Consider the following 19953-nt stretch of genomic DNA (forward strand, 5'->3'; position numbering starts at 1 on the left):
TCTCCACCAGCACCACAATTCAAAGGCCTCAATTCTTCAGCGCTCAGCCTTCCTTATGGTCCAACTTTCACAGCCATACATTGCAACTGGGAAAAACATACCCTTGACTATACGCACTTTTGTTGGCAGGGTGATGTCTTTGCTTTTTAGTATGCTGTCTAGATTTGCCATAGCTTTCCTCCCCAGGAGCAAGTGTCTTTTAATTTCTTGGCTGCAGTCCCCGTCTGCGGTGATCTTGGAGCCCAGGGAAATAAAATCTGTCACTACCTCCATTTCTTCCCCATCTATTTGCCAGGAAGATATTACAGCCACATAAACAAACAACCAAAAGGCAGAAGATTAAACAGAGAGACAAAGAAACAGAACAAATGGTTGAAAAAGCAAATCTTCAATCGGTTTCACAATACTGACAATAAACCAATGAACCTTCTGGGGCAAGAAGCCATACATTCTGGTCCTGTTGGATCTCCTATCTGTCCCGCAGAGAAAGAGAAAAGAGGCAGAAGAGCCAATACGCTACAGAGACTGAGGGAAGGGGAAGTTTTCTAGCTACCATGATCTTAAGCTGTAAGGGTTTAAATAGTAATAACCAGCACTTTGAATAAGGATCATCATAAGCAGTTTTGGGGTCCTGTCAGGCTCCAGGGATGTCCCCCTTGGGACCACTTTTTAAAAACCAGGCCCAAGCAACTGAGTCTAGCCCTCCTTTCAATTTCCCACAATACTTGTGAACAATGCTATATCAAGGGCATTGTGGGGAATTAAAATGGCTGCTAAACCCAGTGCTGGTTAAAGTGTGGCTGCTGCACTAACAAGAGAAAGCCCACCAAAGGGCTACTTGTCTGGAGTTGCCTCAAGGACAGACATGCTTCTACTTTGACTTGTGTTTGGAAGTAGACAGGGAGTCCTGACTTTCCACCAGGGTTCTTTAAACCAAGTTCAAATGCAGAAAGAACCCTAGATGTCCAGATCAGAATTGAAATGGCTTGGTACATTCATCACTCAGCATGGAACTGATTCCGCTCTTTGCTCCTTTGCCGTAGCATAACGGCATGTGGCCCTGTTCTGGCATGGGAGCACAGCATCCCCAAGAGGAGAATCAGACCTCTCCTCCTCCTCCACGAAAACAGTTAACTGGGTGGTTTAATTCTCCCCTCCCTATGCACTCTGCTCCTGATCTGAATGGGGACTATTCAAGATTAAAATAGAGGTACACCACAGAGTTAAACAGACAAAGAAAGGTGTCTGTTTCATGCTAGGCAATTAACATACCACGTAGGGTAACATACCCTCTTTGTGGGCTTTTGAAGGCCAGCCTCTGAAAGTTCCAATGTGGAAACAGCTGACTCAGTTGGCCACCGATTGGCTGAAACCCACTGAAGAGCACTGGATTCACTCAAACACAAAGGAATAGCCATGCTTTCTGCCTCGAGTTTTATCAATGAAGCAACCAGATTCCAGCCTCTGTTCCCCTGTTGCTTAGGAAAAGGGGCACTCATTGAGGATTTAATCACAGCATACATTTCACAAAGAAAGGCACTGGACTGCTTCCCTGCACAATACAACTGAGCAGCACATCAAAGAAAACTAAGCCACAGCACTGCCCCAAACCCATCACTGCTCCCTTTCCTCCTTTCAGGCCAGACAGAAAGATCAGCACAGCTCTCCTCTGGGAACTCCATATGCACTCATGGGTGCAGAAAGCAGCCGTCCTGGAAGGCAAGGAGTCCGTGCTCCTTCAGCCACTGGCTGGAAAGAAAGGATTGCCGGGAGAGAATTGCTTCCACCCACGCAGCAACCATGCTTCTTGGAATCTAATACTCGTTAGTGAAGAAGGATAAAGGGCTGGATAAATGGCAATCCTATACTGAATCGATACATTAGAAAAGAGTAAGGAGTCAACAAGCAAGGGGCCCAGTTTTAATCCTTCGTTCTCAGCTTTAACAGCCATGAAGCCCATTTGATAAAGTGTTTCTTAAAATTGTAGGATTCAAAGCTGGGAAATAATTATGCGATAGTCTCATCTTTCCTTTTTCCCCAAGCCAGAACTTTTCTCTAGGCTGCAAAGGGCTTTTTGCTTTTTCATGCCCCATTATTTCACCACATCCATCAGGAGCTGTCCATAATCAGTGCTGCTGTGATTCCCAAGCAGCAATGCAACCAAGGCATTCGAGTGTGCCTTGAAAGCATCAAGCCTGCAATCCTGTACCCACCAGCCTGGGATGAAGCTCCACTGATCTTACTGGAACTTACTTCTGACTCTGCGTCAACATAGATAGGAGTGCCTGCAGGCTGGATAAATGCACAATCTGCAGCTCTCGGAACGGAGACAACCTTTGCCAAATGGATTCCTCTTTCTCACTCTCTGTGCCCATATGTGGACAAAAACAGGATAAGGAGAAAGCTGGATCCCTTGGTGCAGTGTGTGGTTACTTCTGTAGATACAGGGACCCCCTAAAGCAGGGACCCCTAAACTTTGTTGCTCAGTGGGCACATCTGGAATTTTGAAAGAAAGTTGTGTGTGCTCTCATAAAAGAGCTTGCGCATTGATAACATGGTTACCTTAGTGAATCACAAAACTCTCATTTCTTAGATGGCACCCAGGTGAGACTAAAAGAAAAGAAACACTGAAGTATAAGGCAGTAATAAAGTCTAAAATCCAAAACACACATACAAAATGCTGCTCCGAATGCAAGTAAAGACGGTATTAGAGGGCAGAACTTCACTCTTCAGCATGCCAGCTTCCCAGATAAAAGAATAATCTTTCAAAAATCAGCTAATAAAATCAAAATCACAAGGGACAAGGCATCTGGTCAATAGCAAGAGAAGTATTTGCAGGCACATTTGAGCTCATGGGCACCGCTCTGGAGACACCAGGACTGGAGCATGTATACCAGGCACTGTCCTGGAGCCTTGACTGGCAGGGCAAAGAGAAGACAGAGATGGAGACAGAGGAAACCACCCTTCACAGCTTAGTCCTACAGCTACAAGAAACATGCCTTTTCATTGTTCTGGAAGCTCTTTCAGGGTATAAACATCTGTTTGAGTGCAGGAAGAAGTGCTTCACTAGATGTAATCCAGAAATGAACACCCAGATACCAAAAGCTTGCAAAAGAGCCTTCTGCTATCCAGCCACAGAAATGTCACGTGGTACTTCTGTTTATTTCCCATTCCCCTGCTGCAAAGCATTGGATATAGTAATTCAAATCCACATCTACCAGGAACTTAAAGATAGCTATTTTGCCACAAAGTTTAATTTGCTCACCTATATGAAGGTATAGACCAATAGCTACAATTTGTTTCGTAGGTTATTTTCAATTATTCAGGCTAGAAGACCAACATGAACCAAATTAGCCTTTGGTGTTCTGAAAACTAATATTAAGCTCGTTTAATGTAGTTCAGAATTAACTGCAGTGCTGCAGCAACCGTCCGTTCTTGTACTCCATTCACCCTAAATGACTCACTGGTTTTCAGAAGTAAATTACATGTGATTAACATTTGGAGGTTGAATGGCGGGGAGGGGAAAGGGAGGTAAGTACATAAGCACGTACACAGAAAGAAAGAGAAGCAGGAAGCCACACTGAAAGAGGAACCAATTTGGAATACCTTAAGGAACTAATCACGGCAGACCGTCTGCGCAGTGGCTGGAGAAGTCTCTTCCTAAGAATGATAGGCTGGTTCTTCTTTATTCAGTTTTAGGTGAACAGTTAAAACACTTTTGTTCCACAGAACTTTTTAGGATTGTTACAGCAAAATCCTAGAGGATTGATGCCCAGTATGCAGAGTACCCAGAATTCAGACTCTGAGCTCCAAGGGCAGAGAATCTTGAAGCTGAGGGCCAAATAATACTATCATTTATTTATTTATTTAAAACATTTCTGTGCCGCCCCCATCGCAACAAAGCCTCGGGGCGGCTCACAACATAATTAAAACAAATAAATAACAATTAATACAATTAAAAATTTAAAAGCCCGGTAACATCTCGGCTTAAAAATTTTAAAACCTATAAATACATAATAAGTTAACAGTTAAAATAAGTTTTAAATAAAAAGGTCTTAGCCTGGCGCCGAAAAACAAATAACGACGGCAGCAGGCAGACCTCTCTGGGGAGCGCATTCCATAGATGGGGCACCACCGCAGAGAAAGCCCTCCTCCGGGTACTCACCCTCCTAATATCATTCACAGAGGGTTCCCGGAGAAGGGCCCCTTCCACTGATCTCAAGGGACAGGAGGGCATATATGGATGTAAGCGCTCCTTCAGGTAACCAGGACTCAAGCCGTTAAGGGCTTTATAGGTCATAACCAACACCTTGAATTGGGCCCGGACTTCAATGGGGAGCTAGTGAAGCTGACGGAGAACTGGAGTCATGTGAACATAACGCCCAGTCCCCGTCAGCAGCCTGGCAGCTCTATTTTGAACCAATTGAAGTATCCGGACCGTCTTCAAGGGCAGCCCCACGTAGAGCGCATTACAGAAGTCAAGTCAGGAAGTCACCAACATGTGTGTCACTGTCGCCAGGCATTCGTACTCCAGGTAGGGGCGCAGCTGATGGATCAGCTGAAGCTGAAGGAAGGTGCTCCTCGCCACCGCCGTCAACTGAGCTTCTAGTGACAGCTCAGGGTCGAGGAGCACTCCCAAGCTGCGAACCCTGTCCCTCAGAGGGAGTGCAACCCCATTTAGGACAAGGCCCAAGTCCCCTATCCCAAAGCCCAAACCACCCACCAACAGCACCTCCGTCTTGTCTGGATTGAGCTTCAGTTAATTGGCCCTCATCCAGCCCATTGCCCACCTTGACAATGTCAGGCCATAGAACTGCATACTAAATGTATAATCTCCACACCATTTTAAAGATTTTCTCCTGCTTTTAATTCTGCTGATGTGCTGTTAGCTTCTGATTTGCTTTTGTTAAGAGATTCGTGCTGTTATGAAATTGCATTTTATTTTATTCTGAAATATGTTTTAAAAACCAGCAAGAGAAGACAAAGAACATTCATAAGAAAATTACAAGATCACTAAAGAAACAAAGACATTCACTAATTATAACTGATCGAAACCAATATACATGTGAAACTTTTACAGTAAAATGGCCTGAGCAGGAGTTCACTATCTAACAAAAAATGAAAATCAAGTTATTTAGCATACAGAAGGAACATATGCCAGTATGTGTTATATTTATGTGTGTGCATGTGTGCGTGTGTTGCACGGGTGTTTATGAATCAGAAAAAATATAGGCAACTATACTTGGCTGGAAACAAAAGTCTGAACATTTTTCACATAAGAAATATATGGATTTCATGGAGGCATTTTACATTCCTTTACAATAGGATTACTTGCCTAGTGTTCTTAACAAGTTTATACATATCACATCTCCCAAATCTCACTATTATACTGCTGCTCAGTCTTTTAGTTGTTTGATTCTCTGAAGTAGGGTGAGCGATTCGGGCCAAAAAACAACTCCTAAGTTTGAAAATAAAATAAGTGCACAGATCCTATGCAGGTTAACGCTAAAGGACATCCTACTGCATTGTATGAAAGCGTGCTCCCAAGTAAGAGAGCACCAGAGTGCCACTTTACACTGGGATGGCCTTCATTCCAATTCTTGCTTAGTCGCCAAAGTGCAATGTTAGACCAGTTACCATCCTTCTGTCCAGCCGACCCACAAAGTTGCTGGGAAGGATGTACCCCAGTCTCATCTCTTCGGAGAGGACCTGAATAAAATAAACACAAGGGGCAAAGAACCTTTCACTCCAAGAGTTGAGTTCCTGTTTTATGCCAATCTTGAGCTCTGCATTGCAGTGGTGAACTGTGCCAGAGAGAGAGAGAGATTAAGGTTCTTACTACCTTCAAGTAAGCCTTAGGAGAGCCTTAGGAGAGCCCTTTTAGAAAAGGGGAAAACTGCACAAACTCCAGAAAAACAGGAATTTTTATTATTTTTTATTTATTTAGATTTGTATGTATTGCTGGTTTATATGAAATGATTGGCAGATGGTTTGAAAGAGGGGCTAGGGTAAGGGGATGTGGCTTTCTGGGGAACACCAAAAGGCAGGACTGAGAGCTTCAAAGGGACAAATTTGGTCTCTGGGATGAAGGGTCTGTACCCATAATCTACACTATTTGTAAACTGCTTCGGTTGGACAGACAGCTCAGGGATGTACTTTAAATTAAAAGGAAATAAATTCCAAGTCTTGCATCCAAAGTAATTCAAGCAAAATGCCATCCATTCCTTTGTCTCCCTACTATAAAAAGGCTGCTCTGGAGGTCGATGATTCTCCAGGACTCTATTGGATGTGATGCAGGGAACTGCATCAGGGGAGGGAAACCAGGATGTGAGAAGGCTAAGAAAGAAAGCAGTTCTCAAATGGACCTCAATTTGTCAAGCACAACAGACTGTAATTTTCCCTTCTTGGAGGTCAATCTGAAAGGGTAGATGGCTCTTGGTTGTTTCCTAGTCCCTGGGATTAGAGAGTATGTGAGTGAAGCTGCATTCTGTTGGTGCTAGGGATCGGTTGCCTCCCAGCCCATACATGGTGCAAGGCCTGTAACTGTAAAAAGTCCTGAGGAACTGAAGCATCAGAGTTTAAATTCTCTGAGTGCCAGGCAGGCTGGGGTAGGGCATAGTCAAGTGCCAGCTGAGGGCCCAAAGTGTAGAGAGGAAGCCCAGCTCTCACACACTGCAGTTTGCTCAGACAGAGGCCTCCACTTCTGGGGAGGAGGCAGAGGTGGTCAGGTGAGGTGGCAGCTTCAGGTTACCTAGTAAAGATTCTCAGGGTGTGAGAACCACCCTGCCTTGGAAAAGGAGGGAGATGTTTCACAGCTGGCGATGGAGAGGCAATGGAGAAGCACTTCCTTGACATATTCAGGAGAAAACAGGAGAACTGAACAGACCACTTACAAAAGTGTCCAGCATTCCCACTGCTCTCTCTCAAGCAGCAGGAGTCAGAAAGAGTCTGAAAGGGAGGGAAAGTTTCAGTTTTAATTCAGCTTTTCACATGGGCAGGTACTTCTCCCACGACTCCAGGAGAATGCTCCTTTGATTTATAGTTTTATAACCTGTTAAGCCTCAATGAACAGGCTGTGCTTCTGAAGTCTCATCTGAATCTGCTGGAGAGGAAAAGAGGGAAGAAGAGGCCTGCTTGTGACACACGGCCCAGCAAAAGACTTGCTCCTGCTATGCCCCATCACAAGCTGCTTGTTCACCCACCTCTCGCTCTGACCCAAAGGAGAGTGGTGGTGAGCAGCAGGAGCAGCAGCAGCAGCAGCGGAAAGCCAATGCACCCATTTGTGTGCTTGCTGTCTGTCTGCCAAGCAAGCAGTAGCAAGTGCAGTGATGAAAAAGAGAGAAGCAATAGCTGATGGTGTGGTGATGGCATGGTAGACTCCCGGGGGGGGGGGCACTAAAGAGGCCTTCTACACAGCTCCCAAAAACATAACGGCCCATTGAATGCACCTCAACAGTTGTCACAGTGCTGAGAAGTTCATGCTGGAAGGCCCTCATCTTGCTGAACAAACTCATACTGATCCATGGCATACCCTTGCCTCTTCCTTTGGGAAGCTCCCAGAGTGGCTGAGCTGAGGATCTCATGCAGTCTCCCAGTTGGGGTCCAGCTCAGCTTGAACATGTAAGAGCTTCACGGCCTCTCCAAAGCAAACTGTGACTTATTCCCCAAGTTCTCAATATTGGCTAATTAACACATTCCAATTAAGGAAGAGGGAAATTTAATTAAACCTAAAGAAATGTTGAAATACAGTGCCATGATACATATGGCTCCATTTCTCCGTAATTATGAAATGGAACAAAGCCCAAGCATAAAGCAAAGCATGAAATACCCAGAGAGAACCAGGCACCCAAGAAATGAAAATCATTGTTTGCTCCTGGCCAGAATTAACCCAACATCATTTTATTAAAAAGTAATCTGATCACTCCAGATTACTCAGATTATTCAATTATTTCTCTTGCAGGAGAGGGAGTGATGAAACAAAAATTCCACAAGGTGATATTCAAAACTTTTTTTTCAAAGTTTCCCCAAAGTGAGAGCCAGTGTGGGGCAGCAGTTAAGAGCACAGTCCCCGCTCAGCCATGGGTGACTCTGGGCCAGTCACAGACTCAGCCCAGCCAGGGGGTTCTTGTAAGGAAAAAATTGAGAGTAGGAAGAGAATTATGTAAGCTGCCTTGAGTTCCTTGAAAAGCTAAAGTTGGGATATAAATATAATAAACCAACAAATCTATAATAAACAAGCCAACCTATATCTATAGCTATACATGTTATTATCCTGCTTTGCACCTATAGAACATGACAGTATTATCTGCAGTGAATAAGCAGGACGGCAAAGATTTGTTGGGACAGCAAAAACCGGACGGGAGTTGGGTGGGTTTTTTGACAAAGACAGGAGCAGCTTTCTTAAAGAGGTCACACATTCTTTCTTAGCGCAGAGCCAATGTTCATCTGGGGATGGAAGGGGCAGAGGGGCCTCCCAGGAGAGATTTTTTTTTAAACGACAGCCACCCACCACCCAAAGGGCAGAAAGGGTAAACGGAGCAGCAATCTCCTCCATTTAGGGGACACTGAGGGGAAAGGATGGCTGACCATCACTGAACAAAATAGGGCATTAAAGGCACCGCGGATGCTCCACACCCACCCAGCCCCCAGCCAGCCGCCTGGCCGGCCCAGCCCAGGAGACAGAGCGCGCGCGCGCCTGCCTGCCTGCCTGCCTGCGTGTCCATTGGAATGCAGATCACCATTCCGCAGCCATTGTTCTGCCCCAAGAAGAGAGGGGGAAGATTCATTCATTAAAGCTGCAGCCATCTGCTGCCTGGCAGACAGGGAGCAGCGTGAAGCAGGGCCACCAGCTGGCAGCAACCGCACGGGCCTCGTTCAGTCGCAGCTGCACTTTTACTGTTCCATTCAATCTTCCCGCATTCCTGAGAGAGCCACTTAGCAGGGGATCCCCCTCTCATTTAATGGACAAATTTAGGGATGGCCCATTTTGCAAGCCTTCTCGCTATCACTGCCCGTCGTTAATGGAAGGGAAACAATTTCTGGCAGTTGGGGTGGGGAGAAGGGAGTCCTCCCAGGGGCAACATAACTAATTCCTCAATATTTCTCTGCAAAGCTTTTCTGTAAAGAGAGTCCTCCTGCTCCCCCATTTGAACGTACAAAGGGGACTGCAGATCTCAAGCAGAAAGCCGGTTTCTGTGAACTTAGGGGAAAGCCGGCAACCTCGGTCAAGTTTACACACATGGTAGCACAGCACTGTGGAGTGCCACTGAACCACTTGCCAAGAAGGCAGTTGCTCAGCCTGAAAAGGGACGCATCCAGATAAACCACAGCTGTGTGCAATAGCAACCTGACATGCAGGTGCGAGTTTCAATCAGTAGACTTGTGTGTTCACCTCAATTAAGCTACTCCTTCCAAGATTTAAGCTGCACCTCCTTTATGTCTAAAATAAGGATGGGCCAAAAGTACATCCCAGCTGCTTTATGCTTCACTTCTCTCCCACGTGGCCAGTGGTCAAGCAGGCTGGCAGCTGAAGCTCAAAACATCTTCCCACCCTTGGTCTCCTGATGTGAAGGTGGGACCAGACTTCATGGTCCAGACTTAGGGCTGAATCTAACATGAGCATTGCATAAACTAGAATAAATCCTCCGGGGGTTTCTCCTCTGTCTCCCCTTCTTCAGCCCTCTGTGCCACCGAAATGTCTGCTCTGGTCTCTTAGACTTTAAGAGTAAATACTGAGGGTGTGGTGGTGGTGTTAGGCAGGCAGAAGAGACCTGTCGCCACTCGTGCTCTTTCATCAAGAGAATAACTCCATTGGAGCCAATCCTTAAAAAGTTAATGCAACTGCCAGAAATATGGATGCATAGGTGAAAAAGTATTATTTTAGAACACAACTTCAGATAAGTTAACATAGCAGTTAAGGAAAACACATATGTTCATCATCTAGCTATTATCTTCCAGGGCTTTTTTTGCTTCCCAAGTTGTAATGTTAGGAAGCTTGGAGTTAATGGATGGAACCAATCACATATATCCTTCTCGTCATGTCCTGGCCCCATTGCCAGGAGGAAGTCAACCAACCAGGCAGAGGACAAATCAGTGGGAAGACCTACCTGTTTCCCCCAGCATTTTGAGGAGTAACAAATGAAGGGGCCTACACACTTGGCCAACTTGATCTGTGGTGTTATAAAGCAGCACTATTTTACTTGGAAAACCTAAAGCCCAGGATTTAATGTATTGCCTTAACTTCTTACATTTCTATACAACAACATCCCAAAAACAATTCAGGCTGAGAAAGGGGGGTGAAAATGACTGCATCAGCAAGGACAAGATTTTAAATGGATGATGTTTTGCAGCTGTTTATGCTAATCAACACATCTCACATGTATGCTATTCTGCTTGGTCTCAAGGATGTGGAATAAAATGCCCTGGAATTTCTTTAACTCTCTGTCCCAATCTATTTAGTTATGGGAAAATCTAGCCAAATGTAAGAGTTGTTAAAACTCATTGGTTTCAATGGATGAAACACATATGGGACCCCAAATCAGTGACCTATCAGAAATATGCACCCTTCACTGATCATCATATTATAATATAAAAGTGAAAAGTTAGGAATTTTGTTTGGGTTCCCCCACCATCAAAGTATTGTTCAATTGTTGCATCACTTCCACAAATAAGCAGCACAAAGAAAAACATGCAACTCTTTGGGCTTCTGCAGTGCTGTGGCATAACTGATCAAAATGGAACACTTACGGATGGGCTGAGAGGGCATCACAAGCGCAGCGGAACTCACCCAACATGTTTCACTGGCATCTGTCAAGAGTTATGCAACTGCAAAAAATGATGAGAGGGAACCAACTGCTACCGTGAAAGAGAAAGAAACACAGGGATATTCCCGTCCTTGTGGTGATTAGCTCTTGCAAGACATCCAAGGACATTCTGACTAACTTTCTTGAATAGCAGGTGAAGGACCCAGACGGCAAGATAGTGAAGGGTTCCCATGAGCAGATGGGAAGAACAAATTGCTGTGCATGCATCAGTAGTCTTGCTTGCTTAAACGCAACAAAACAAAACCCTTTTGTAACATACACCAGGACTGATGACCCAGCTCTGCAGTTTCTTTTCTCAAGAAGGATTAGATGGCAACAATCCCGCAGCCCTTCCTTATATCACAGCAGGACACAATAAGGCAATCTCTGTTTTGTTGCTGACAATCACAATTAGTATTATATAGCAGCACCTTCAAAGGACCCTGTACACGTTGGTCGCATTTGGACATCACAGGAAGCCAACCTTAAAAAACAAATCTGGTTACTGTGAGTGCGCCAGCATGTGAGTGCATGTGGTTCAATTGCTTGAGCTTGGCTCCTCCTGCCAACAAGAGCAGTTCAACAAACCAAGGACTCTCCATCCCGATTTTTTCCTCCTCTGCTGATATGCCAGAGCCCTAAGCCAAGAACAGTGTCTGGTTTGGACCTCAGGCTAGCCAAGCTAGGGGTGGGCAGTGTTGAGCAGCTCCCACTGGCAGCAGAAGGCAAGTGGGCGTGACTGGGCTGCATGGGTGAACATGCAGCCACACTCAAGCGGTGCGAGCCAGGCTACCACATCCTGCCCTTCCTCCACAAGGCATCCTGGGGAGGTCTGCACAACATTGTGAAAAACAAATCCAACATAAAAAATCATGCAAAGTAAAAGACAACCTCTGCAACTCAACAACAAGAATGCTTCTATCAACAACCCAACGAAAAACACAGCAATCAACAAATTAAATTTAGAAAACTAAATGCTCAGATGCCTGAACAGTGGTGCCAGAAAGAAAGCAAACAGCGTCTTATTCCTAGAGGGCAATCATATTCAAGGAAACATTTGAATTACAGACTTCCAACCAGGTAGAATTACAACTATATCTTTTTTATTTAGTGCAGTTTTTCAAACGCGCTGAGAACGTTTTGCCTGCTCCAGCTTAAGAGGGAGATCTTACCTCAAACTTAATCCAGGACAGAAAAGAGTGCCACTCAGACAGTGCATTCCAAATCATAAAAGACTGTCTTTACAGTTCATTTACTGTTACATCATGTAGTCAAGCTGCAAATTCTGCAAAATCCATAACTGTTGTCATTCCTTACCATTGTTGTACTCATTACATTTAAATGTCCAGTTACCATATGAATAAATGAGGAAAGAATCTACCACAATATGGAATCTTCTGAATTCTAGGCTATTGTTCATCTCAGCTGAGCCTTCACAAGTGAATCTATCTTTATTCACCTATGCACTCACTGGTCATCCTCCCCCAACTCCAATCCCAGTGTAAGAAAGGGCAGAGAGGATAATGCTACTCTATCACATGATACATTCAGCTTCTTTTTCCTTAAACAAACTTCCAAGCCACCTTTCAAGATCAAATTAAGATAAAGATGCCTAGAGGTTAATTGAAACCTGCATTCCAGATAGTTTGTATAGACAGATATTCTACACTATTTCTTGAATGATTCTGGCTCTTTACTATGTGAACCATTGTAACCATAGGTGAGTTTGCACAACACAACAACCAACCCTGCAAATAACCTAGTATTGGTCTTACCATGGGTTGCCTTCCCCATCCTTTCCCCTCAGTCCATCTGTTGGTGTTTCATGGGACTTGGTACCTGTACTCCTCTCTCTGTTCCAACCAGTCACCACCACTGTTTTTCCCTTTTCTTTTTGTTTCAGAGCCTTTTTGAGATGTCTCCCAGTAACAACCCCTCCAAAGAGCCCAGTCGTTACTGATTTATTCCAATTTTTAAATCATGCAAAAATTAAAGTGTTTATTATTGTTTATGCAGGATTTTCTGCATATGAAATTTGTCAAAACAGGGGTAGTTTTGACAAATTTCATATGCACACAGTCAATAAGAGAGGCCTACTGGATTCATCCTGAGTGGGTAGCTGAGGAGGAACCAGGGAACCCCCACTGCTTCTGGCCTGAGGAAAGAGAGGCTGTAGTCTAAGAGAGCTCAGTGGAAATTTCGGTTTTGTCTGAATCAAACTTGTGAGCTTGTTGGAAGTCAGAGTCAGTGGGGTGCAGATCACCAACCTGAAACACCACTACACTACACTGCATATATTGTTCTGAAATAGACCCATGCACATGCATATACATCTGTATCTTATAGAAAGGGCATGCCAAAGGATTGTGCAAACTCCTAAAAAGTTAATACAGTTAAGAAGCAATTCTTTATAATAGGCCATTCCAGATAAGGAACTGATTACGTTATTGCTTTAAGGTACCTCTCCTGTACATTTCCAGAGCAGGAGAGACAAGCAGAGGATGACTACAGAAAACTGACTAGGATGACGCCAGGGTTGGGCACATGTCAAGTTTGCAGTATATTGGGTTGTGTTTTCATACAACTCCACAATCCCCAAATGGAGCCTAGTGCAGAAGACTTAATTCTAAGGCCAGGAAATTATTTCAATCGTCAGTAATGAAAGACCACAGAGTCCTTCTACCCAAAAGTGTATAGTCCTGGTTACCCCAAGTTTTTCTCATTTCAGCAACATAATCTAGAACACGGATGCACCACCTGCAGCCCAGGGGCATGTGCAACATCAGCCATCGCTATAGCCCCCAAGGGGCCCTGCCACTGAAGCTGTTGATGCATCCCCTCAGTATTTGGACAGAAAAGACAAAGAGCTCTTTTCCTGATGTAGGGAAAGGCCACAACTGCCCTCTGTCAGCAGCCAGGTTCCAGATTGTGAAAGGATATCATTTGTTCAGTTCCCTTGTTCACAGATGGTCCACTCGTGCCTCCCACCTCTGAGCGGAAACCTCCTTGAGCCTGCACACGCTTGGCTTGGCTCCTTGAAATGTACGAGTACCTGGATAAGATTGGGAGTAGCTTTGGCTCAGGCATGCCTGCCTCTCCTTCCTTTATGAATGCAGGGCCTCTCTCCTTCTACAGTGTTTACTACAATATGTCAATGCTTTTGAAGTGTAAGAATTAAGCGGAAAGAAACGCACCATACCTTCTTAGTTAATAAATGTTATATTCCCTATAGGCAACCTTCTTGCTTATCACCATCAAACTCACTTTCACTACATCCATTAATAACATTTAATATTACTGTTTATTATTGAATAACTTCTTGCGCTCAAGTAACAACCATCACTTGCCGCAAAGCAAGCCACAGAGCAGTGCAATGCGCTGAGGCGAACATGCTCCTCCGTGCTATCCATTTGCACCACAAGTGTTTCTGAAGTGGCATGACTTTGTACTGGCTAAACCATTCACACAGATTCCAGCAAAAGAAAGGATACGGTCATGTTAAAAGCCATGAGGAATGCCAGCTCTTTCTGCACTTGGCAATCTGCACTCGGAGAACCTGACAGAGGTCAGAAAGGCCGTGCGACATGGGCAGCCAAAGCAATCCAGCATGCCCTCTCTGCCGCATTCTTTGAACAAGCTCTTCTCGGTTACTTGCTAGTGGTCTGGGCTTCTAATGCCCTGCCAAAGCCAGGCAGTTTTAAAGCAAACACATGCATGCAGAAAAATCTCACTGCCTCTTCACTGCCTGGTGCATAATGTGGTCATAAAGATGAGATATGCCTGCCATGACACTGAACTGGCTGCAAGTCAGGTTGGCGAGCAGCAGGTTAAAACCCGTCTGCCGTGTTCCCACTAGACGAGATAAATAAGCTTGCCTAAACAACTGTTCTGTTTAGCAGAGGCACTTGCTGATTGGTGAGGCCAATTAATGGTGGGGAGGGTCCTGCAGAGCGGGAGGGATAGGTCTGTGCAGCACATGGCAAGAGCAAAGTGGACACCTGTGAAGGAGAACTGATGGCAAAGAAGTTCATATTGGTGTAGCAGAATAATGACTTGATAATTGGCTTCTCTACAGGAAGTGTTTGGCCAGCCTTTCGCCGGAGATGCATCCATCTTCTTTACAGGAGCCAGGGAGCATCATTTCCGCGTGGCTCCTATCCAGGGGTTTCATTCTCCGCCTATATTCTCCCTTATACAACCGCAAGGTGGTGCCGTGGAGTATCAGAACCCTGATATTATGTGGGGTTTTTTTAGGGCGATCCCTAAAAATTAGGATCTTCTTCATTCTAAAAAACAGCATGAAACTAGCTGCAGAACATGGGAGAGGTCTGAAGGATGACTGCATTTTCTAAACCCCTGACAAACCTCTGTGAGTAAAGAATCACAAGCACAAAAGAGATGCCTCACATAGAGAAGGCCAGTGTTTTGCTTTTCCTAAGATCTTAGCTTCATTTTTCAAGGTTTAATTGTGTTATATAGGTAAATAGCCCTTTGCAGAATAGGTTTAGCAGACCCACCAGCTCAAAGGTTTCATATCTGAAAGCTTGTCAAAATAACAAAAAATAAAGTGGGGCATGGGCGAAAGATGGCAAAAGTGAACAAGGGAAGAGAACAAGTTTGGCTTAGATCTAGCTAGCCCTTCGGTTTTCCATCAACATCCTGATCTAACAACATAAGAATACCTCTCGGATTTGATCCAAGGACGACCTAGTCCTGCTTTCTGTTTCCACGCAGGCTACCAGGTGCTCCAAGGAAAGCCCGCTAGTGGGACACTGTTGGGGATGAGAGGGGCAGTTGTTCTTGGAGCGCACTCCCAGGTCACGCCAATCTGGACTATGAGAGAGAGAGGAAGAAGAGAAGGGAGCAGGGGGGCTTGGGGATTTGAGGCTTCAGACTGTGAGATGGAAGAATTAGGGGAGCTTAGCTCATGGTCACTCTCTCCAGGTGCCGAGGCAAGCTCTGTGAATGACCAAGATGTACAACTGTCAGGATGAGCCATGGGAATGGAAGACTCAGAGCCAGACAAAGCTGGGATGACTTTTGACTCCCTGCTGTGCTATCAGGAGAGAAGGGCTAGCCAACTAGAGGGACAGCATGCACATAAAAGGCATGGTTGCTTCCAAAAGGACCCTCCCAGAGGGATGGGGCTCAGACACACTCAAAAGGTGGGATTCCCAAAGTAGTTGCTGCATTAGGTTGAACAAACGGCTCTGTGCATGCTCAGAGATTCATGCTGTGGTGATTGAGTTTATTGGATATACTTTGGTGAATAAAGAACTTTTGCAAAGGGACTGTCTGTTGCCTTGAATGCATGAAGGGAGGAAAACTGAGCTCGTGTCAGCCACAAATGAAAAGGCACCTTCCCAATCGTGTTCCCCAGCAACTAGCACACAGAGCCATGCTTCCTCTGATGCTGGCCCTGTGGCCATCAGGCCTTCCACAGCCACTGGTCTCTTTGCTCTCTGTGGATTTGTCTAATTCCCTTTTAAAGCCATCCACACTGGCAGCTTGTGGTAGCGATTTCTACCATTTGCTATGACTTCTGAAGCTTTCACCATTCTGCATCATTGCCTGGCCCTGGACTCTACTGCCAAGACCAGAGAAAGAAATTACCCTATCCACTTTTTCCATGCTGTGCGTTACTTACACACTTCTATCACATCTCCCTTTACTCACCCTTTCTGTAAGCTGAATAGCCCTAGATACTGTAACTTCTTGTAGGGACTTGGCTACAAGTCCTGCATCATTTTGACTGACCTTTTCTGTACTTCCCCCAGCTTTACAAATACATTCTGAGGTGCAGTGGGTAGAACTGTACCCAGTACAGAAAGTGTGGCCCCACCAAAGATTTACATAAACGTTTATAATACTGGCAGTTTTGTTTTCAGTTGCCTTCCTAATGTTCTGCAATGCATGAAGTGTCTTCCTATGCGCCAGTAAGTTCTGAACAGAAAACCAACCTTATCCTCCATCCAGTTAGGCCTGTCTGAAGCTCCATACATTTCAACAGAGCTTGCAAAACATCTAAGCAAAGCTATATCAATGTACAAATTATGACCGGCAGATTTCACACACCTCCTGAAAAAAGGTTTCATCATGGCTTTTGTCTAAGGAAACCAAGCCAGGTTTGCTAAATACTTAATTCCACATTTATTTATAATTGATGTAAGTGTGTATTTTTGCATGTAATTAACATTTTCTACCAAACTTTGGAGGCTAAATAGGAACCTAGCCTGAAACAGCATCTTTTTAAAAATCTTGACCAGTAGCTACAATTAGCATGTGTGATAATATATGCAACAAACACAAACGGTGCTTCAGTTAGACCTGCAGTGCCCTGTGCTGCATGGATATGACCACTTTCAGAAAGAACAAAGAGGCATACAGTGAAAGGTTGCAGAAAGGGGAAAGAGAGGGAAAGATAAAAGCAGTTTCATCTTTCCTCAAAGCCTGCAGAATAAAAGTCTATCCTCCTGGCACTTTTCTGACTTTTCAGGCTCTCTTCAGAAAATCTATGGCATGTCCTTTCATTGGCCTAGGTCTAAAAGCAGTTCTGAGATTGATTTGTTTCCATCATCCTCTTCCTTAAGGTCACAGAACATTTCAGCAAATCTGAAACCGAGATTTAATGAGATCAACTGCATTGTTCTTGTGCCAACAATACAAACTAGAAGCACACATTTGTAAGGATCAGCCTGGGTGTAACCTCACAAGAAAAACATATGTATTAGAAGAGAATTGAATAGGTGACCATAGAAATCACGTGACACCTAATTATTAAATTTTAAAGTGCTGTGGATTTTCTCAGCAATCCTAACATGACCATGGGTTGGTTCCAAAGACATTCAACGTATGAGACACCTGGAAACAGATGGGGGTCTTTGGAGCACATGGGTGAACTGGGGGTGCACAGGATGCCACTGAGCTGGAGAAGGCAAAGTTCCCAAGTGGGAATGGAAGCGGGAGCAGCTTCACACTTCTCTGGATCAAAGCCTCCATAAGGCAAGTAGGATTATTCCTGTATAATAGATGCTAAGAGATTATGCCCCCCTATCAGGCTTACTACACAGACATGTTATGTTTGCACAGGTACGTATATATAACCATTGGGGAGGAACAAGGAGTCCGTGACATGATTTTACAAGGGTCCCATTAGGATCTGACATGGCAGCCTCAGACAACGGTACTGGCCATGTAAGGCCAGTTCAGCTTGCTGCCACTGCTGCTTCGCCTAAAGAGGATTATGATGTTTTGTAAATGGGTGGAGGAAGACATCAGGAGTAAGCAGCAAGCTTTTAACTGTGCTGGTTTAGTTCTCCCTGGCCCAAGGCTGGAGATATTTAGCACTCACAAGGATTGCAAAGATACTAAACAGGAGCATATTGCAAGGTGGCCACCGTTCTAACTTCTAGAAGAGACTTCCTTCTCCTGATGCCTTCCCACTGTTTTGCTTGTCAGCTCCTATCAGCCTACACAATCATAGATAATGACCAGGAATCCTGGTCCAAAACTGAACCTAATCTACAACATCTGAGGAAGGCTGTTCTAAAACTTAGCTTGTGCAATAGCATAAGGTTTCATTTTTTCTTCACTTCTGTTTAACATGAATGGATAGCCACTGGCAGATAGCATCTTCCCTAATGTGCTGCGCCAGTGAAATCCTAGAACCTGTGTGTGTGAGGTTCTTAATTATCACTTCAATGAAGTGGTGAACTTTGATTATACTAGGTCTCTTTTCTATGGTTTCACAATAAACTGCATGCCAAGGCTGTGATCAAAGCACAGATTCCTCCAGACCATACTCTGTGAGAGATGACCGCACCATCATGACGTGGTCTCTGTGTTTTTCTGAATTACAACATTGTTTTTGCAAATATTTATATATGAAATGGTGCTTATGGTCAACCGGCACGAAAGCATGAAACATACGTAACTGCTATATGTATGTTTGTCTACCACAAAAACATACTTTACATTTCTCTCATTCAAAACTAGCTCCTAGGTATTGTACTTCTTGTTACAAGCGCAGTGTATACCTGCATGATTTGCAAAGAGTTGTACTAGCCAAATAGGTATCACTTAAAGATATGCTGGAGTATTCAGAACAAATAGGATATTCATCCACTGGTACACAGAGTATGAACAAGGACACACCTATTGAGTTGGTGTAGCTAAATACTACAAGCCATCATAATACACATTTTGAAAGGATAACCCTAAGTATTTTCAGAGGCACATTATCTTTTAGGTTCTGTGGGCAGGAGTTTAATTGTCCAGAATATTTTGCAATGAGGCTCTGTGCTGTAATTCCAATTAAAAGCTGATGCAGAATGAACTATGGGAAACGCCACAGGGAACCTTAATCTGAATTGCATGATTCTCTAATGTGCCTGTGTGCTTGAAAAAAATCTATCCAGAAGTTGTTAATGAACTGCTGATGACTGCCTTATTCACAAGATTTCGCAGATCCATGCAGAAGTGTTGCCGTGCCAACAGATGGAGCCAAGGTTCAAAAGAATAACACAATATAGCAGGATCCTTGGGGTGGGGAATAAGGGAAGTGCGGGCACACACATACACACAGCTTTTCTCAGAAAAGCCAAAGAGTTCTTGTCCTCTCAGAAAAGGGACATATGCAACTTCTGTATACACAGGGGAGGAGGGGGCATGATTCAGCAGTCAAACACCCCTCTTCACCCTTACAAAGGACCAGATGCCAAATCATTGCAAGCTACCCATCCCATTGGGATTCTGGACTTTTACAGCCTAAAGCCAAAGAGGAGATGGCTGTGAATTTTCATCCTCATATCTTCTTATTCCCCTCCATCACCAGTTATTCTGAAAACAACACAAGCCACGCTCGGTTGGCTTCATATCGCCTCTGGTTAGTTGTGAAAAGTGCCTCCTGGAGAACAGGCAGGTAATTAATCGGTGCGATATTGTTACCTCAAAGTTCCAGCCGTTCAAATATCACTTTGCGCTGCATCGCCAACCAAGTGTTAGCAAAGTGGGGGAGCACAATATGAATGTGTCCCCCCCACCTGTAAAAAGTGAAAAAGGAACTGATATCTTAGAGGAATAAATAACTGCATGGAAAGTACATAAAGCAAACTGTATAAGAATTTGAACTATTGAACAGTATTGAAAATTA

The 19953-nt window shown here is 44.4% G+C and overlaps 1 protein-coding gene across 1 annotated transcript in view; it reads right to left on the bottom strand.

Moving 5' to 3' along the window:
* Nucleotides 1-19953, bottom strand: part of SLC35F1 (solute carrier family 35 member F1) — a 291918-nt gene that overhangs the window by 251985 nt on the left and 19980 nt on the right. The gene's annotated exons all lie outside the window — the stretch shown is intronic.

The sequence above is a fragment of the Varanus komodoensis genome, unplaced genomic scaffold, assembly GCF_004798865.1.
Source record: "Varanus komodoensis strain SLA01 unplaced genomic scaffold, ASM479886v1 scaffold1, whole genome shotgun sequence".
Lineage (NCBI taxonomy): Eukaryota > Metazoa > Chordata > Lepidosauria > Squamata > Varanidae > Varanus > Varanus komodoensis.